General features: G+C 44.1%; 2 non-coding genes across 2 annotated transcripts; both read left to right on the top strand.

The window, feature by feature from the left end:
* The first annotated feature begins 8,656 nt into the window (after window positions 1–8,656).
* Window positions 8,657–8,729, top strand: TRNAA-UGC (transfer RNA alanine (anticodon UGC)). The gene has a single exon. It is a non-coding gene; the product is annotated as a tRNA-Ala (tRNA).
* A 912-nt stretch (window positions 8,730–9,641) lies between these two features.
* Window positions 9,642–9,714, top strand: TRNAG-ACC (transfer RNA glycine (anticodon ACC)). The gene has a single exon. It is a non-coding gene; the product is annotated as a tRNA-Gly (tRNA).
* Window positions 9,715–21,854: the final 12,140 nt, after the last annotated feature.

The raw sequence follows: 21,854 nt of genomic DNA on the forward strand, positions 1-21,854 counted from the left end.
CTACAATATATGAAGTTCTTGGCATTGTTGCCGAATGACGGGATGTTTTGGCTTCCATCACCAATAGAACTACGAATTATTTTTTTTTCCCCTGGTGGTCAAAACTCGTCTCTAATTGCCATTACTTTGCAGGATTTCACAGGTTTCAAAGTGCAGTAGTCATCACGTTTGCTTCACACGAAGAAGGTCCTGGGTTCAATCCCCAGTAAAGACAAGCTGTTTTGGCTGTTGAAGTAATTTGCTATCAACCTGTAATATCTAAAATCTTTACTTTCGTTGCCAAATGACAATACATTTTGGCTTCCATCACAAAGAACTACGATTTTGGCTTTCTTTTTTATTGACCATTTTAGCAGAAAACATAATCCCATATTATAAAAATCCTGTTTGTTTTAAAATATATAGTTCCCATAAATACAAAAGCAAACGACTAAACTGTGTAGAAAAAAGTAACACATTCAATGTAAACTTCAATTTAAGCAATATCCCTTTGTAGGAATAAAACTCGTAAAATATGTAATAAAAATTGGAAATGTTTCATTACCAAAAATACTTTCCTTCAGCAATAAAAAGGCCCCGTCAGTCACAATTCTGCTCTGCTAGCCAATACACAGTAACTTTTCATCAGGATTCATAGTGTAGTGGTCATCATGTCTGCTTAACACGCAGAAGGTCCTGGGTTTAATCCCCAGTAAAACCAGTCTGTTCTTGGTGTTGAAATAATACCTTATCATACTACAATATATGAAGTTCTTGGCTTTGTTGCAGAATGATGGGATGTTTTGGCTTCCATCACCAACAGAACTAAGAATTATTTTTTTTTCCCTGGTGGTCAAAACTCGTTTCCAATTGCCATTGCTTTGCAGGATTTCACAGGTTTCATAGTGTAGTGGTCATCACGTCTGCTTCACACGCAGAAGGTCCTGGGTTCAAACCCCAGTGAAGCCCATCTGTCCTTAGTGTTCAAATAATACCCTATCAAACTGCAATATATTAAGTACTTGGCTTTGTTGCTGAATAACAGGATGTTTTGGCTTCCATCACCAACAGAACTACGAATTACTTTTTTTTTCCCCTGGTGGTCAAAACTCGTCTTTAATTGCCATTACTTTCCAGGCTTTCACAGGTTTCAAAGTGTAGTAGTCATCCCATCTGCTTCACACGCAGAAGGTCCTGGGTTCAATCCCTAGTAAAAACAAGCCGTTTTCACTGTTGAAGTAATTTGCTATCAACCTGTAATCTAAAAAATTCTTGGTTTCAGTGCCAAATGACAATTCATTTTGGCTTCCATCACAAAGAGAACTACTATTTTTGGTTTCTTTTTTATTGTCCATTTTAGCAGAAAACATAATCCCATATTATAAAAAAACCTGTTTGTTTTAAAATATATAGTTCCCATAAATACAAAAGCAAACGACTAAACTATGTAGAAAAAAGTAACACATTCAATGAAAACTTCAATTTAAGCAATATCCCTTTGTAGGAATAAAACTCGTAAAATATGTAATAAAAATTGGAAATGTTTCATTACCAAAAATACTTTCCTTCAGCAATAAAAAGGCCCCGTCAGTCACAATTCTGCTCTGCTAGCCAATACACAGTAACTTTTCATCAGGATTCATAGTGTAGTGGTCATCATGTCTGCTTAACACGCAAAAGGTCCTGGGTTTAATCCACAGTAAAACCAGTCTCTTCTTGGTGTTGAAATAATACCCTATCAAACTACAATATACGAAGTTCTTGGCTTTGTTGCAGAATGATGGGATGTTTTGGCTTCCATCACCAACAGAACTAAGAATTTTTTTTTTTTTTCCCTGGCGGTCAAAACTCGTCTCCAATTGCCATTGCTTTGCAGGATTTCACAGGTTTCATAGTGTAGTGGTCATCACGTCTGCTTAACACGCAGAAGGTCCTGGGTTTAATCCCCAGTAAAACCAGTCTGTTCTTGGTGTTGAAATAATACCCTATCCAACTGCAATACATGAAGTTCTTGGCTTTGTTGCCGAATGACGGGATGTTTTAGCTTCCATAACCAACAGAACTACGAATTTTTTTTTTTTCCTGGCAGTCAAATTTCGTCTCTAATTGCCATTACTTTGCAGGAATCACAGGTTTTAAAGTGTGGTGGTCATCAAGTCTGCTTCATGTGCAGAACGTTCTGGGTTCAATACCCAGTGAAACCAATCTGTTTTCGGTGTTGAAGTAATTTCCTATCAACCTGTAAAGTATGAAATTCTTGGTTTCGTTGCCAAATGACAATACATTTTGGCTTCTATCACAAGGAGAACAAGGTTTTTGGGTTTCTTTTTTATTGAACATTTTAGCAGAAAACATAATCCCATATTATAACAATCCTGTTTGTTTCAAAATTTATAGTTCCCATAAATACAAAAGCAAACGATTAAACTGTGTAGAAAAAAGTAACACATTCAATGTAAACTTCAATTTAAGCAATATCCCTTTGTAGGAATAAAACTGGTAAAATATGTAATAAAAATTGTAAATGTTTCATTACCAAAAACACTTTTCTTCAGCAATAAAAAGGCCCCGTCAGTTACAATTCTGCTCTGCTTGCCAATACACAGTAACTTTCCAGAAGGTTTCATAGTGTAGTAGTCATCACATCTGCTTAACACTGATTCAATCCCCAGTAAAAGAAATCTGTTCTTGGTGTTGAAATAATACCCTATCAAACTACAGAATATGAAGTTCTTGGCTTTGTTGCCGAATGATGGGATGTTTTGGCTTCCATCACCAACAGAACTAATAATTTTTTTCCCCTGGCGGTCAAAACTCGTTTTCAATTGCCATTGCTTTGCAGGATTTCACAGGTTTCATAGTGTAGTGGTCATCACGTCAGCTTCACACGCAGAAGGTCCTGGGTTCAATCCCCAGTGAAACCAGTCTGTTTTCGCTGTTGAAGTAATTTGCTATCAACCTGTATTATATAAAATTCTTGGTTTCGTTGCCAAATGACAATACATTTTGGCTTCCATCACAAAGAGAACTACGATTTTGGATTTCTTTTTCATTGTCCATTTTAGCAGAAAACATAATCCCATATTATAAAAATCCTGTTTGTTTTAAAATATATAGTTCCCATAAATACAAAAGCAAACGACTAAACTGTGAAGAAAAAAGGAACACATTCAATGTAAACTTCAATTTAAGCAATATCCCTTTGTAGGAATAAAACTGGTAAAATATGTAATAAAAATTGTAAATGTTTCATTACCAAAAATACTTTCCGTCAGCAATAAAAAGGCCCCGTCAGTCACAATTCTGCTCTGCTAGCCAATACACAGTAACTTTTCATCAGGTTTCTTAGTGTAGTGGTCATCACGTCTGCTTAACACGCAGAAGGTCCTGGGTTTAATCCCCAGTAAAACCAATCTGTTCTTAGTGTTGAAATAGTACCCTATCTAACTACAATACATGAAGTGCTTGGCTTTGTTGCCGAATGACGGGATGTTTTGGCTTCCATCACCAACAGACCTACGAATTTTTTTTTTTCCCCTGCCGGTCAAAACTCGTCTCCAATTGCCATTGATTTGCATGATTTCACAGGTTTCATAGTGTAGTGGTAATCATGTCTGCTGTACACGCAGAAGATCCTGGGTTCAAACCCCAGTGAAACCCATCTGTCCTTGGTGTTGAAATAATACCCTATCAACCTGCAATATATTAAGTACTTGGCTTTGTTGCCGAATAACAGGATGTTTTGGCTTCCATCACCAACAGAACTACGAATTATTTTTTTTTTCCCCTGGTGGTCAAAACTCGTCTCTAATTGCCATTACTTTCCAGGATTTCACAGGTTTCAAAGTGTAGTAGTCATCTCATCTGCTTCACACGAAGAAGGTCCTGGGTTCAATCCCTAGTAGAAACAAGCTGTTTTCGCTGTTGAAGTAATTTGCTATCAACCTGTAATATAAAAAATTCTTTGTTTCGTTGCCAAACGACAATTCATTTTGGCTTCCATCACAAAGAGAACTACGATTTTGGGTTTCTTTTTTATTGTCCATTTTAGCAGAAAACATAATCCCATATTATAAAAATCCTGTTTGTTTCAAAATATATAGTTCCCATAAATACAAAAGCAAACGACTAAACTATGTAGAAAAAAGTAACACATTTAATGTAAACTTGAATTTAAGCAAAATCTCTTTTTAGGAATAAAACTGGTAAAATATGTAATAAAAATTGTAAATGTTTCATTAACCAAAAATACTTTCCTATAGCAATGAAAAAGGCCCCGTCAGTCACAATTCTGCTCTGCTTGCCAATACACAGTAACTTTCCATAAGGTTTCATAGTGTAGTGGTCATCACGTCTGCTTAACATGCAGAAGTTCCTGGGTTCAATCCCCAGTAAAACCAATCTGTTCTTGGTGTTGAACTAATACCCTATCAAACTACAATATATGAAGTTCTTGGCCTTGTTGCCGAATGATTGGATATTTTATCTTCCATCATCAACAGAACTACGAATTATTTTTTTTTCCCCTGGCGGTCAAATCTCGTCTCTAATTGCCGTTACTTTGCAAGATTTCACAGGTTTCAAAGTGTAGTAGTCATCACATCTGCTTCACAGGCAGAAGGTCCTGGGTTTAATCCCTAGTAAAAACAAGCCGTTTTCGCATGGCGTCTATTAGATATCCAACATCATAAACTGTCAGTACTAACAAAAAAAAAAAAATCGACAAAAGAAATTTATTTGAAAAAACAGTCCCCAAAACATTTCCTCTTTCACCAATTTATTGTAAGAAAAAAAAATAAAGGGGTCCCACGACGACTCTGGACCGTCTAGAATATGGGGGGAGACACTTAGGGAACGTATCCCCCATTTTCTAGGAGTGCGGACCCTTCATGTGAGGAGTGTGGGTGCAATGAATCTGCACTCACTCTTCTCGGGTCCACAGCAGCAGAGTCCATGTCGTAATGGTTGCTACCAAAGCTGCAATGCCCTGCTCATGAGGTAAGGGCATGCCTAATCAGAAGAACTACTGTAGAGGAAGCTCTGCTCACTGGTATATAGGTGCTCAGAGGTAATAATAGATAAAATTAGTGAGTAACCTCGGCACTCTAAATCTCCCAGACTAAGTCAGTAAGTCACAACGGATAGTAATGCAAAATCACTCTTTATTGGTCCGTATTAAGAAATTTTTTTTTTTCATAAGCATATATGTTTTTGTCCAAAACAAGTTACAAATGACGTTTCGGCCTGAGCCTTCGTCAGATTGGACTTATCTGCATGTAATCATGAAAAATGACAATAATCAGTATCACATAAGAGTGAGAGAACAATAACATAAACTCGAACAATGTAGAGGTACAATTGGGATGCAGCAAAAAAAATGCAACACAGCAAGAAATGAAACACATGATACAAATGTCATAATACAGTACAAGGACAATATAGTAATGACAAATATGAGGTCAGAGTAGGCTTAGACAGCTCTGGTACGAAATATGTCAATCATAAAGTAACATGTGCAGTAGGTGTAGAGCTACAGTATGCATGGCAGAGCTAATGGGTAGACCGACCATAGAAAAAGAACGGAGAAAAAGTGGAGAAAAAGTGGAGAAAAAATGGAGAAACAAATGGAGAAAAAGTGGAGAAAAAGTGGAGAAAAAGTGGAGAAAAAGTGGAGAAAAAGTGTAGAAAAAGTGTAGAAAAAAGTGGAGAAAAAAGTGGAGAAAAAGTGGAGAAAAAGTGGAGAAAAAGTGGAGAAAAAAATGGAGAACGAGTGGAGAAAAATTGGAGAAAAAAATGGAGAAAAAATGGAGAAAAAGTGGAGAAAAAATGGAGAAAAAAAAGTGGAGAAAAAGTGGAGAAAAAGTGGAGAAAAAGTGGAGAACAAAATGGAGAAAAAGTGGAGAAAAAGTGGAGCACCCTTTGGTGCCTTTCATGTGGCACTAAGGGGTGCTTAGCTTTGTATTTAGCCAAAAAAATGAAAAAAAAAAATGACGTAGGGTTCCCCCTAGTTTTGTAGCCAGCTAGGGTAAAGGTACCTCCCATATTGGGGCTCATTCACAGAAATAGTGATGGAGCGTTCATGTTGCCCACAGTGATCTGGCCCGGCGTGCGCGCGCCTAAGAAAAAGGACGCGCCCGCCCGCATGCGCTGCACGTCACGGCGAGCGAGTTGCCGACAGATAGGGTTGGCATGGCGACCGGACGATACATCCGGTCTCCCTGCTGACTCCGTGTCATGTGACCGCTGACCGCACTAGTGCGGTCAGGTGGCAGATGACGCACTCGACAGGCGACGGGTTCGCGTGAGGTGCATCATGGGGCGGGGCGCGCCCACAACATCTACCAGGGAGCGCTCATTTGCGCCTGATCATGGGTCCTACAAAGGATGGGATTTCAATACTTCACACAAGACTCCTGACAAAACCAGAGCGGTGAAACGCGCGTAGAGGTATAGGTGACGGCTTCCGACCACGGGGTGACCAACTTATGACCACTGAAATGACTTCAGGTATGGACTAAAGACAGACAGTGATTGTTTATACAGGCAAAATCAGGCTATATGTCGGGGTGTGGACTGGTTAATTTCCAATTAGGATATGTGCACTATCTTGGTTTGAGTATACCGTTTTAACACCACAGGTCCTATTTAATATTTAGGCATATCATCGGTGGTCTATATATGGGTACATAGGTGTTTTACATATGTTTACCTTAGGACCTATGCACTGCGTGGCACCATCAATTCAAGCTAATTTGGGCCAATTACTTTGACTTTGTTGGTCCGTTGGATAGATTGTGTCCATGTATGGTCCCGGTGTGATGTGCCATATGTCTCATTAGATAAAAGGCCTTTTGATATTTGTCATGTGAAAGCACACTGGTGTGTTAAACAGAATTAAATATATACCAATTCCTGCATTAGTGTCTATAAATACTGGAGTCTGATACATAATACATGAGTGTTGGTCACCATCTGCTTGGAAATCGTCACCTTATTTATACATGTGCGGCTATACTATCATTCCCTGATATTCACGAAACTGTTGTCCTACGTTTATCTTTGAATTATATTATGATAACATTATGAGTAAAAATAAAAATTCACTTTTGATTAAGAATTTATGGATTCCTGTACAATTATTGTAGGTTAAAATAGGGTAAAGGTGATGGCTGCAGCCTGCAGACCACAGCTGGCAACCTCACCTTGGCTGGTAATCCAAAACTGAGGGCACCCCACGCTGTTATTTTAAATTAAATAAATAATTAAAAAAAAAACACGTAGGGGTCCCCCAAAATTGGATCACCAGCCAAGGTAAAGCAGACAGCTGGGGCCTGATATTCTCAGACTAGGGAGGTCCATGGTTATTGGACTCTCCCCAGCCTAAAAATAGCAGGCCGCAGCCGCCCCAGAAGTGGTGCATCCATTAGATGCGCCAATCCTGGTGCTTCGCCCCAGCTCATCCCGCGCCCTGGTGCGGTGGCAAACGGGGTAATATATGGGGTTAATACCAGATGTGTAATGTCACCTGGCATCAAGGCCTGGGGTTGGTGAGGTCAGGCGTCTATCAGATACCCGACATCACCAACCCAGTCAGTAATAAAAAAAAATAGACGACAAACACATTTTTATTTGAAAAAACACTCCCCAAAACATTCCCTCTTTAACCAATTTATTAGAATGAAAAACAATTCCAGGTCTGGTGTAATCCAAGGGGTTGCCATGACGATCCACACTGTCCCAGTCAATGAAGAGCAGGATGTTCCCCATTGGCTGGGAGAGCAGTGCAGTGACCTGAGCTAACATCAATGGGTCAGCCCAGGTCACTGCAGGGCATGACAAGTGCTGCTGTCAGCGAGGTACATTACCTGCGCTGATCTCCAGCACACTGACAGCCCCTGTCACTGAGTTCAATGACCGGCGCCTTCACACCAAGTATCGCGAGAGGCCCATGACGTCACCGCTAGTCAGTCTCGGGTTGGAAGCGAGAGAAGGTGATGTGACCAGCGGCAGGCATGGAGGACAGTGACAGCGCTGAGGTCGGGATGGTGGGACTTCATCACCGCAGGTAAGCCGAGCGGGACCATCTGTTGTGTGTGTACGTGTGTACAATACATGCCGCGGGCAGGAGGGGGTGGAGCGAGCTGAACGGGGAAGTGTGGGCTTCCTGCACGTAACTAGGATAAACATCGGGTTACTAACCAAAGCGCTTTGGTTGGATACCCGATGTTTATCTTGGTTACCAGCTTCTGGCAAGCTGCCAGCGATGGCTCCTGCACACTGTAGCTGTAAAAAGCCCTGCTTTTTGCTGCTAGAACCGTTCTCGAACGTATCTAGAACTATCGAGCTTTTGCAAAAAGCTCGAGTTCTAGTTCGATCTCGAACAGCCCCCAAAATCACTCGAGTCTAGAACTGGAGAACCTCGAACCTCGAACCGCGCTCAACTCTAGTCATCACGTCTGCTTAACACGCAAAAGGTCCTGGGTTTAATCCCCAGTAAAACCAATCTCTTCTTAGTGTTGAAATAATACCCTATCTAACTACAATATATGAAGTTCTTGGCTTTGTTGCCGAATGACGGGATGTTTTGGCTTCCATCACCAACAGAACTACGATTTTTTTTTTTTCCCCTGGCGGTCAAAACTCGTCTCTAATTGCCATTGCTTTGCAGGATTTCACAGGTTTCATAGTGTAGTGGTAATCCCGTCTGCTTTGCACGCAGAAGATCCTGGGTTCAAACCCCAGTGAAACCCATCTGTCCTTGGTGTTGAAATAATACCCTATCAACCTGCAATATATTAAGTACTTGGCTTTGTTGCCGAATAACAGGATGTTTTGGCTTCCATCACTAACAGAACTACGAATTATTTTTTTTTTCCCCTGGTGGTCAAAACTCGTCTCTAATTGCCATTACTTTGCAGGACTTCACAGGTTTCAAAGTGTAGTAGTCATCACATCTGCTTCACAGGCAGAAGGTCCTGGGTTTAATCCCTAGTACAAACAAGCCGTTTTTGCTGTTGAAGTAATTTGCTATCAACCTGTAATATATTAACTTCTTGAATTCAGTGCCAAATGACAATACATTTTATCTTCCATCACAAAGAGAACTACTATTTTGGGTTTCTTTTTTATTGTCCATTTTAGCAGAAAACATAATCCCATATTATAAAAATCCTGTTTGTTTCAAAATATATAGTTCCCATAAATACAAAAGCAAACGACTAAACTATGTAGAAAAAAGTAACACTTTTAATGTAAACTTCAATTTAAGCAAAATCCCTTTGTAGGAATAAAACTGGTAAAATATGTAATAAAAATTGTAAATGTTTCATTAACCAAAAATACTTTCCTTCAGCAATAAAAAGGCCCCGTCAGTCACAATTCTGCTCTGCTAGCCAATACACAGTAACTTTTCATCAGGTTTCATAGTGTAGTGGTCATCACGTCTGCGTAACACGCAGAAGGTCCTGGGTTCAATACCCAGTGAAACCAATCTCTTCTTGGTGTTGAAATAATACCCTATCCAACTACAATATATGAAGTTCTTGGCTTTGTTGTCAAATAACAGGATGTTTTTGCTTCCATCACCAACAGAACTTTGAATTTTTTTTTTTTCCCTGGCGGTCAAAATCGTCTCCAATTGCATTGCTTTGCAGGATTTCACAGGTTTCATAGTGTAGTGGTCATCACGTCTGCTTACCACGCAGAAGGTCCTGGGTTCAATCCCCAGTGAAACCAATCTGTTCTTGGTGTTGAAATAATACCCTATGCAACTACAATATATGAAGTTCTTGGCATTGTTGCCGAATGACGGGATGTTTTGGCTTCCATCACCAATAGAACTACGAATCATTTTTTTTTTCCCTGGTGGTCAAAACTCGTCTCTAATTGCCATTACTTTGCAGGATTTCACAGGTTTCAAAGTGAAGTAGTCATCACGTCTGCTTCACACGCAGAATGTCCTTGGTTCAATCCCCAGTAAAGACAAGCTGTTTTCGCTGTTGAAGTAATTTGCTATCAACCTGTAATATCTAAAATCCTTGCTTTCGTTGCCAAATGACAATACATTTTGGCTTCCATCACAAAGAACTACGATTTTGGCTTTCTTTTTTATTGACCATTTTAGCAGAAAACAAAATCCCATATTATAAAAATCCTGTTTGTTTTAAAATATATAGTTCCCATAAATACAAAAGCAAACGACTAAACTGTGTAGAAAAAAGTAACACATTCAATGTAAACTTCAATTTAAGCAATATCCCTTTGTAGGAATAAAACTGGTAAAATATGTAATAAAAATTGTAAATGTTTCATTACCAAAAATATTTTCCTTCAGCAATAAAAAGGCCCCGTCAGTCACAATTCTGCTCTGCTAGCCAATAAACAGTAACTTTTCATTAGTATTCATAGTGTAGTGGTCATCACGTCTGCTTAACACGCAGAAAGTCCTGGGTTTAATCCCCAGTAAAACCAGTCTGTTCTTGGTGTTGAAATAATACCCTATCCAACTACAATACATGAAGTTCTTGGCTTTGTTGCCGAATGACTGGATGTTTTAGCTTTCATAACCAACAGAACTACGAATTTTTTTTTTTCCTGGCAGTCAAAACTCGTCTCTAATTGCCATTACTTTGCAGGATTTCGCAGGATTTCACAGGTTTTAAAGTGTGGTGGTCATCAAGTCTGCTTCATATGCAGAACGTTCTGGATTCAATACCCAGTTAAACCAATCTGTTTTCGGTGTTGAAGTAATTTCCTATCAACCTGTAAAGTATGAAATTCTTGGTTTCGTTGCCAAATGACAATACATTTTGGCTTCTATCACAAGGAGAACTACGATTTTGGGTTTCTTTTTTATTGAACATTTTAGCAGAAAACATAATCCCATATTATAAAAAAAACCTGTTTGTTTTAAAATATATAGTTCCCATAAATACAAAAGCAAACGACTAAACTATGTAGAAAAAAGTAACACATTCAATGTAAACTTCAATTTAAGCAATTTCTTTTTGTAGGAATAAAACTCGTAAAATATGTAATAAAAATTGGAAATGTTTCATTACCAAAAATACTTTCCTTCAACAATAAAAAGGCCCCGTCAGTCACAATTCTGCTCTGCTAGCACAGTAACATTTCATCAGGTTTCATAGTGTAGTGGTCATCACGTCTGCTTAACACGCAGAAGGTCCTGGGTAGAGATGAGCGAACCGGTCCCGGTTCGGCTCGAGGTCGGTTTGCCGAACGGAGTTCCCGTTCGAGTTCGGCTCGTCGAACGTTCGACGAACCGAACTCGAACTGCATAGGAAACAATGGCAGGCAATCACAAACACAGAAAAACACCTAGAAAACACCCTCAAAGGTGTCCAAAAGGTGACAAACAACTCACAACACATGGGAAAGTGACAAGGACATATACTCATGTGAAAACAAAAGAGCTGGACAAGGAAAAAGAGGAGGACACACAGATATATGAGTATATGCAAGGAAACATTGATTCCATTATTGTGCAACTTGAGCCCTGCTCATTTTAGGCTTCCAATCTGGATAAATTGCCTGAGCTCGCCACGTACGCCTTGGGGATTTTGTCATGTCCTGCAGCCAGCGTTCTCTCGGAACCTGTCTTCAGTGCTGCTGGTGGTCTGCTGGCAGATAAGCACACGCGTCTGTCCACTGACAATGTGGACATGGCTCTCAGAGGACTTTTCTTCCCCTGGGTCAGCCAGGGGACGGGAAAGGCACGCGTATTTTTGAGAGTGCTTCATGCAAAGCATCTTTTTCTTTTTCAAAAGGGGGCTCAACCGATGCCAGTCAAGTGGGGTGTGTGTGGCCCAGTTAGTGGCAACGAAGGAGACTGTGGTTGGAGTCCCCTCGCTGTGTCTCTAAAAGAACCAAGATGAACAAGTCATGGCTCTCAGAGGACTTTTCTTCCCCTGGGTCAGCCAGGGGACGGGAAAGGCACGCGTATTTTTGAGAGTGCTTCATGCAAAGCATCTTTTTCTTTTTCAAAAGGGGGCTCAACCGATGCCAGTCAAGTGGGGTGTGTGTGGCCCAGTTAGTGGCAACGAAGGAGACTGTGGTTGGAGTCCCCTCGCTGTGTCTCTAAAAGAACCAAGATGAACAAGTCATGGCTCTCAGAGGACTTTTCTTCCCCTGGGTCAGCCAGGGGACGGGAAAGGCACGCGTATTTTTGAGAGTGCTTCATGCAAAGCATCTTTTTCTTTTTCAAAAGGGGGCTCAACCGATGCCAGTCAAGTGGGGTGTGTGTGGCCTAGTTAGTGGAAACGAGGGAGACTGTGGTTGGAGTCCCCTCGCTGTGTCTCTAAAAGAACCAAGATGAACAAGTCATGGCTCTCAGAGGACTTTTCTTCCCCTGGGTCAGCCAGGGGACGGGAAAGGCACGCGTATTTTTGAGAGTGCTTCATGCAAAGCATCTTTTTCTTTTTCAAAAGGGGGCTCAACTGATGCCAGTCAAGTGGGGTGTGTGTGGCCCAGTTAGTGGAAACGAGGGAGACTGTGGTTGGAGTCCCCTCGCTGTGTCTCTAAAAGAACCAAGATGAACAAGTCATGGCTCTCAGAGGACTTTTCTTCCCCTGGGTCAGCCAGGGGACGGGAAAGGCACGCGTATTTTTGAGAGTGCTTCATGAAAGCATCTTTTTCTTTTTCAAAAGGGGGCTCAACCGATGCCAGTCAAGTGGGGTGTGTGTGGCCCAGTTAGTGGAAACGAGGGAGACTGTGGTTGGAGTCCCCTCGCTGTGTTTCTAAAAGACCCAAAATGAACAAATCATGGCTCTCAGAGGACTTTTCTTCCCCTGGGTCAGCCAGGGGACGGGAAAGGCACGCGTATTTTTGAGAGTGCTTCATGCAAAGCATCTTTTTCTTTTTCAAAAGGGGGCTCAACCGATGCCAGTCAAGTGGGGTGTGTGTGGCCCAGTTAGTGGAAACGAGGGAGACTGTGGTTGGAGTCCCCTCGCTGTGTCTCTAAAAGAACCAAGATGAACAAGTCATGGCTCTCAGAGGACTTTTCTTCCCCTGGGTCAGCCAGGGGACGGGAAAGGCACGCGTATTTTTGAGAGTGCTTCATGCAAAGCATCTTTTTCTTTTTCAAAAGGGGGCTCAACCGATGCCAGTCAAGTGGGGTGTGTGTGGCCCAGTTAGTGGAAACGAGGGAGACTGTGGTTGGAGTCCCCTCGCTGTGTCTCTAAAAGAACCAAGATGAACAAGTCATGGCTCTCAGAGGACTTTTCTTCCCCTGGGTCAGCCAGGGGACGGGAAAGGCACGCGTATTTTTGAGAGTGTTTCATGCAAAGCATCTTTTTCTTTTTCAAAAGGGGGCTCAACCGATGCCAGTCAAGTGGGGTGTGTGTGGCCCAGTTAGTGGAAACGAGGGAGACTGTGGTTGGAGTCCCCTCGCTGTGTCTCTAAAAGAACCAAGATGAACAAGTCATGGCTCTCAGAGGACTTTTCTTCCCCTGGGTCAGCCAGGGGACGGGAAAGGCACGCGTATTTTTGAGAGTGCTTCATGCAAAGCATCTTTTTCTTTTTCAAAAGGGGGCTCAACCGATGCCAGTCAAGTGGGGTGTGTGTGGCCCAGTTAGTGGAAACGAGGGAGACTGTGGTTGGAGTCCCCTCGCTGTGTTTTACATGCTTTTAGAAGGGCATGACATGGCTTGGAGGTTGACTTTCATCATCTGCAAACTGTTGGCTACCAAAATGCTGCCTTTCCAACAAATGTGGTTATAGACAATGAGGAACATACTGATGAAGATGAGACGCAGATACCCGATTGGGATGACAACTTAAATATTCGGTCAGGGCAAGAAGAGGCTCTGTCTGAGGGGGAGGGGAGTGCAAACACAACAATTGATGATGAAGTCCTAGATCCCACCTACTGTCAACCCACAGTCAGACACTCGAGGAGGTCAACAGAGGCGGTGGAGGAGGATGCAACCGACGTCGAAGTAACCTTGCGCCTTCCTGGACACAGTCGGAGCACTGGTAGCACGTCTACAACTGCATCCTCAGCCAACACTCTGCCTCTGAGCATTATTCGGGGTGGATCAACAGGTCGCATGGCCTCTAAGCCTTGCCTAGCCTGGTCCTTTTTTGACATAAAAAAAGATCGCCCTAATTATGTGATCTGTAACATTTGGCATGGTTATCTTAGTAGAGGTCAAAACCTCAGCAGTTTGACAACTTCTTCCATGAATCGTCACGTGAATAAATATCATATGGCCTGGTGGGAAGCTCACCGTGCTGCAATGCGGCCTAGCGGAGCCAACCATCCACCGCCTGCCCCTTCCAGTGCATCCGCGCGCTCGTCATCTTCTAGGACTGTGGGGACAGCTGTCACACCTGTTTTTCCACCCACAACTTCCACCACTGTAACCGCAACAGGCAGTTTTCTTGGTAGGTCGTCAGTTGGTTTGGAAGGGGAAACAAGTGATTGTGTACAGCTCTCTCAAACATCGATAGCACCAACGTTGGATGAAGGCAACATCATGTCTCCGCCTGCACTTTCCTCACAAACCTGCATTTTTCCAGGGACACTCAACACCGTCTACACACAGCAGCCAGATCTCTGTCCCTCAGATGTGGTCAAATAAAAGGCCACTTACTGCGACCCATGACAAAGCTAAGAGGTTGACTCTATCCCTCTGTAAGCTGTTGGCTACCGAAATGCTGCCTTTCCGCCTAGTGGACACACAGGATTTTAGAGACCTTATGTCTGTCGCTGTGCCCCAGTACCAGATGCCTAGTCGCCACTACTTCTCTAAGAAAGGTGTGCCCGCGCTACACCAGCATGTCACACACAACATCACCGCTTCCTTGAGAAACTCTGTGTGTGAACGGGTGCATTTCACCACCGATACTTGGACCAGTAAGCATGGACAGGGACGTTACATGTCGCTGACTGGCCACTGGGTAACTATGGTGATAGATGGTGAAGGGTCTGCTGCACAAGTCTTGCCGTCCACACGACTTGTGTGTCAATCCTCTGTCTGTCCAAGTTCCGCCACTGCTTCTGCATCCTCCACCTCATCTGGGTCCTCCACCTCCGCCCCAAGCCTGCCTGGTCAGGCCACCAGCGTTCTCACTGTGCAGAAGGAATCACGCAACCCTCATTACTATGCTGGCAGCAGAGCGCAACGGCATCAGGCGGTCTTTAGCTTGACATGTCTTGGGAATAAGAGTCACACAGCTGAGGAGTTGTGGTCAGCTCTGCGGTCCGAGTTTCATAAATGGTTGTCTCCACTCAACCTGCAGCCTGGTAAGGCCGTGTGCGACAATGCTGCAAACCTGGGTGCGGCACTTCGCCTGGGCAAGGTGACACACGTACCTTGTATGGCTCACGTGTTGAACCTTGTCGTCCAGCAATTTTTAACACACTATCCCGGCCTAGATGGCCTTTGAACAGGGCACAAAAACTGTCTGCTCACTTCCGCCGTTCAAGCGCCGCAGCTGAGCGACTTGCATCGCTCCAGAAGTCTTTCGGCCTGCCGGTTCATCGCCTGAAATGCGATGTGGCGACAGGCTGGAATTCAACTCTCCACATGTTACAGCGACTGTGGCAGCACCGCAGAGCCATGGTGCAATACGTCATGACGTATAGCCTTGGCCAACGAGATGCAGAGGTGGGGCAGATCACCCTGATGGAGTGATCTCAGATCAAGGACCTATGCACCCTTCTGCACAGTTTCGACATGGCGACGAACATGTTTAGCGCTGACAATGCCATTATCATCATGACGATTCCAGTCATTTACATGCTGGAGCACACGCTAAACACTATTCGGAGTCAGGGGGTGGGACAACAGGAAGGGGAGGAACTACAGGAGGATTCATATGCGCAAGACACAACAACATCACCAAGGTCCAGATGTTCATCATCACCAACGCGGCAGGCATGGGACCATGGGGGACAGGGATCAACAAGGGCGCATGGTAGCAGGAGAGATGTTGAGGAAGGTTTAGGAGGACATGAAGATATGGAGGACGAACTGTCCATGGACATGGAAGACTCAGCAGATGAGGGGGGAATTGGTCAAATTTCAGTTGAAAGAGGTTGGGGGGAGATGTCAGAGGAAGAAAGAACGGTTAGCACCTCTATGCCACAAACACAGCGTGGACTTGGTCCGCATGGCTGCGCAAGACACATGAGTGCCTTCTTGTTGCACTACCTCCAACATGACCCTCGTATTGTCAAAATTAGAAGTGATGATGACTACTAGCTTGCCACACTATTAGATCCCCGGTACAAGTCCAAATTTTGTGACATAATTCCACCCATAGAAAGGGACGCACGTATGCAGGAGTATCAGCAGAAGCTGTTACTCGATCTTAGCTCGGCTTTTCCACCAAACAACCGTGCAGGTGAAGGGAGTGATTCTTCCAGTTGGAACTTGACAAACATGGGACGGCCTCGTCATCTTCAACAGTCTACCCGTACCAGTAGGACCGGATCTGGTGCTGGTAACAGCAATTTTATGGAATCTTTTAATAATTTTTTTAGACCCTCCTTTGCAAGGCCACCAGAGACAACAAGTCTGACACATAGTCAACGGATGGAGAGGATGATACAGGAGTATCTCCAAATGAACATCGATGCAATGACTTTTCAAATGGAGCCTTGCTCCTTTTGGGCTTCAAATCTAGAAAAATGTCCAGAGCTCTCCAGTTACGCCTTGAAGATTTTGTCGTGTCCAGCTGCCAGCGTTGTCTCTGAACGTGTCTTCAGTGCTGCTGGGTGTGTGCTGACAGATAAGCGCACGCGTCTGTCCAGTGACAATGTGGACAGACTGACAATCATCAAAATGAACAAGTCATGGATCCAAAATGAATTTACTACCCCTGTGTCATCCTGGGGAGAGTAAATGCTTGTGGATTTGGAATGTGCTTGATGCAAATCAAAACATCCTGTTTGCAACTAGGGCACAAGTGCTGCCACTGAATGGGTGGGTGTGTGTGGGGCACAATTTTTGGAAAAAAGGGAGGCTCCGCTTGGAGTAACCCTTGCTTACATTGTTTTTAAAAGGAGACAAGATGACCAAGTCATGGTTCAGCAAAGACTTTATCTACCTACCCCGGTGTCATGCTGGGGACGGTTAATTATGGCGTATTTTTTAATGTGCTTGATGCAAATCAAAACATCCTGTTTGCAGCTATGGCACAAGTGCTGCCACTGATGGGGTGTCTGTGTGCCCAAGTTTTGGAAAAAAGGTAGACTCCGCTTGGAGTAACCCTTGCTTGCTGTGTTTTTTAAAAATGATACAAGATGAACAGATCTGAAGGCAAGATGAAGGCAACATCATGTCTCCGCCTGCACTTTCCTCACAAACCTGCATTTTTCCTGGGACACCCTACTCAACACCGTCTACACACAGCAGCCAGATCTCTGTCCCTCAGATGTGGTCAAATAAAAGGCCACTTCCTGCGACCCATGACAAAGCTAAGAGGTTGACTCTATCCCTCTGTAAGCTGTTGGCTACCGAAATGCTGCCTTTCCGCATGGTGGACACACAGGATTTTAGAGACCTTATGTCTGTCACTGTGCCCCAGTACCAGATGCCCAGTCGCCACTACTTCTCTAAGAAAGGTGTGCCTGCGCTACACCAGCATGTCGCACACAACATCACCGCTTCCTTGAGAAACTCTGTGTGTGAACGGGTGCATTTCACCACTGATACTTGGACCAGTAAGCATGGATAGGGACGTTACATGTCGCTGACTGGGCACTGGCAAACTATGGTGAGAGATGGAGAAGGGTCTGCTGTACAAGTCTTGCCGTCCCCACGAGTTGTTTCAATCCTTGTTCTGTATGTAGAAGTTAATACACTGCTTCTGCCTCTTCAACCTCGTGTGGGTCCTCCACCTTGGCGCAAACCCTGTGTGGTCAGGCCACCCTTCCTTGCAACTGCGCACAAGGACTACCACACACCTCCTTACTATGCTGGCAGCAGAGCTCAATGCCATCAGGCGGTCAAAGTTTTACTTTGAAATGTATGGGAAATGTGAGTCACACCGCTATTCCAGAGAATAGTAGTCAGGCAGGGTCAAAACATTAATTGAGGAACAGGAACAGAATGGGACGGCCATGACTTAATCAGAAAACAAGCAGAGGTGAAATGCGGATCGGCCAACAAGGTACATAAACAGCAAGCAGGAAAAGTAGTCAGGTAACAAGCACACAAAATCATAAAACTGAACTGGGGGTAAAATTAACCAGAGGTTCATAGCTATGTCTGGCAGTGGTCTGCAGACAGGATGGGCATAAAAAAGGGTGTGGTGTCTTCACATTGGTTGTAGCTGAATGATGGTATTTCATCTGTGAGATACCCACCAGCTACATTCAGCCAGAGATTCTGCATCTGTCAAGGTAATGCAGCCCAGTGGGTGAGCATAACCTGCGTCCACCTGCGCCGCTGGCATCGACTCCTCTCCCATCATCAGCACTATGCATGAAAGGAACACGTTGTCACCTGGCGACTGGAGTACAAATTGCCGGAGCGGACTCCGTTGGTGACTTAACAGCCGTGTGCGGCAATGATGCAAACCTGGCTGCGGGCCATCGTCAGGGCAATGTGACACACGTGCCTTGTATGGCTCACGTGTTGAATCTGATTCTCCAGCAATTTTTAAAACACCATCACGGCCTACATGGCCTTGTGCAGCGTGCACGCTCGCTATGTGCTCACTTCCATCGTGCGCACACAGCAGCTCCACAACTTTCATCACTCCGGAAATCTTAGGGTCTGGCAGTTAAACGCCGGAAATGCGATGTTCCGACACGCAGGAATTGGAATCTGCACATGTTGCAGCGTGTGTGGCAGCACCGCAGAGCCCTGCTGAAATATGGTATGACATATAGCCTGGGATAACTTGATCAAGAGGTGGTGCAGATCACGCTGCTGGAGTGGTGTCAGATCAAGGACCTATGCACCCTGCTACACAGTTCACAAATGTCGACGAAGATGTTTAGCACTGGCAATGTCATTCTCAGCGTGACAATTCTGGTCATCTACATGATGGAGCACACTGTAATTATTATTCGGAGTCAGGTGTTGGGACAAGAGGAAGGGGAGGAAGTACAGGAGGAGTCATATGCGGAAGGGATAACAAGATCTACGAGGTCCAGATGGTCAGTGGCACCTATGCGGCAGTCATGGTGAGGGAGAGGGATTAACAAGGGCGCATAGTATCAGCAAAAAGTGTTGATGAAAGTGCAGGAGCCCATGAAGAAATGGAGGACGAACTGGCGATGGGCATGGAAGACTCAGCAGATGAGTGAGAGCTTGCTCACATTTCGGTTGTGCGAGGTTGTGGGGAGAGGGCAGAGGAAGGAGGCACGATTCTCACCTCTCTGCCACCAACACACCAAGGACTTGGTCCTCCTGGATGCACAAGACACATGAGCGCCTTCTTGCTGCACTACCTACATAACCCTCGGATTGTATGAATTTGAAGTAATCCTGAATACTGGGTTGCCACACTGTTAGATCCCCGGTACAAGACAAAATTTGGTGAACTAATTCCTGCCATAGAAATAGACGCACGTATACAGGAGTATCTGCAGAATGTGGTACGCAATCTTAGATCTACTTTTCCACTAAACACCAGTGCTGCACAGAGTGAATCTCAACGCTTTGTCATGGATAGGAGGAAATGGTCTTTTACTTGTCCACATGGGAGGGACCGAGGGATGGCTGCTGTGCTGAGATGGCGTTGAGTACGGTGTCCCTGCACAGTTGCACTTTTGGTCATATCCCAAAATGAGTTGAAAAAGGACAGATGCTGTTGGAAAGGGGAACAGGTGTGTTGGAAAGGGGAAAAAAGTTTTGGTCCGTGGATTTGGTGGTTAAGCAACTGTAACATTTGCTGAAGAAACAACATCTGTTACAGTGGGACTGGCAGATTTGGATAAAGTGGTATATAATCTGTGACCGCTATATAACGAAAATTAATAAGAAAAGAAAGAGAAAGGTATATATCCCCATCAGCAGTCAGTGTCCACCGTGCTCCCAGTTGGAAAAGGAGAGGTTGGTAACTTGAAGGTTTGGTGGAGGATACAGAGCTGTGTGGCTATGAAACTAATAGTAGCCTGAACCGAGTTAGACGCCATTCGGATCTGGAGACTGTGAGCCCTGTTAGCGTCACAGGGTCCACATGCCCACCCAGCCCAGGAACTCCCTGTTAACAACACAGGGGCCATTGAGTACGCTGACCGTGTGCGTAGGGGCCACACCTGTGGACAGCAGGCGCATCAGCAGCAGCAGGACTGTTAATGCCACTGGGCTGCACAAGCAGGACTGTTAGGACAGGAGCTGGTCTTAACCGTTCTGCGTTACCAACTGTGGTGGTGGCCTGCATCCACCACCCTATCCCTGCCTACCTCTGGCCTAAAGCCGCAATGGGTTCAACACATGGAGGTGTGCTCTTTCGGAGCATAATAGAAGACTGCGCACCTCCTTGTTGGCTCCAGCCCCTTTTATAACCTGGGTCCGCCCCAAACCAGGGTGAACCACAATGCACCTCCTGGAGACAAAAGTAGAGTGACACGTCATCAGTGGCATAACTAGCGTCCTATTTGGAAACGCAACTTCAATTATGACCTCATGGCTGCCATGACCCAAACACCTCACCAGTCATCGTCTGACCATCAATAATGCGGTGACAAGTCATAGGTGTGGGCCTCTGCAAGCCATTTGGGAGGACACCTGATGCCCTGTGGTCTATATGGGACCCCCACATCAGGGCCAGGGCCAAAGAGTTCATTACCGGACCTAGTCTCTGATGCAGGAAGTGCCTGAGCATGCTCAGTAGCACGAAATACAGTCTCTGAAAAAAGACTATCAGCTTTAGCATGGTGTCTAGGCACAAAACAGGACTTAGACCCGGCACGGAATGCAAGCACCTGTGCAAAGAGGCTTTTCACACTTAGTGTGGGAGCATGCGCTGTATCCCGAAAAGAAGACTTAGCGTCAGGAATAACACAGTCAGGCTGAGCATACTCACTACGCGAAACACTGTAATTATGCTGCAGCTGGGGTACATCGGCACACGCATGCGCACTAGCTGACTCTCCACACTTAGACGTGGAGGGGAAATTTGTCTTGGAGATGCTGTCTATGAACAGAAGGAAAAGCTAAAGGAAGCCTGACTTTCTATCCCTCCGAATTATGAAATGCAGCAATGAATTCCATGAGTTTGCTATAACATTAGCGTATCAAAATGTGCATGAGGGTGTGATGTAGAGGTGCTAGAAATAGCTTGTCACCAGTGGGGCACTAATGGAATACAACAGCCAGTTCTATGATGCCACTAAATGGCAGTATTTTGTGCTATCATTATAGCTTATTAAAAACAGAGCAGGAGGTTGTCATGCAGAGGTGCTGCACATAGATTTGCAGTAGTGTGAATAGACAAAAGTACAATAGCCACGTTTAGGATACAACTAGGTACAGTGAGTGTTTGCTAGTATAATGGCTGAGTTTAAAAAAGTTTGAGTGTGCAATGCAGGCAGACGTGCTGCAAATAACGTTCCAATACTGTGAATTGACAAAAGTACAATAGCCACGTTTAAGATACAACTAGGTACAGTGAGTGTTTGCTAGTATAATGGCTGAGTTTAAAAAAGTTAGAGTGTGCAATGCAGGCAGACGTGCTGCAAATATCGTTCCAATACTGTGAATTGACAAAAGTACAATAGCCACGTTTAGGATACAACTAGGTACAGTGAGTGTTTGCTAGTATAATGGCTGAGTTTAAAAAAGTTAGAGTGTGCAATGCAGGCAGACATGCTGCAAATATCGTTCCAATACTGTGAATAGACAAAAGTACAATAGCCACGTTTAGGATACAACTAGGTACACTGAGTGTTTGCT

The sequence above is a fragment of the Anomaloglossus baeobatrachus genome, chromosome 2 (assembly GCF_048569485.1).
Source record: "Anomaloglossus baeobatrachus isolate aAnoBae1 chromosome 2, aAnoBae1.hap1, whole genome shotgun sequence".
Lineage (NCBI taxonomy): Eukaryota > Metazoa > Chordata > Amphibia > Anura > Aromobatidae > Anomaloglossus > Anomaloglossus baeobatrachus.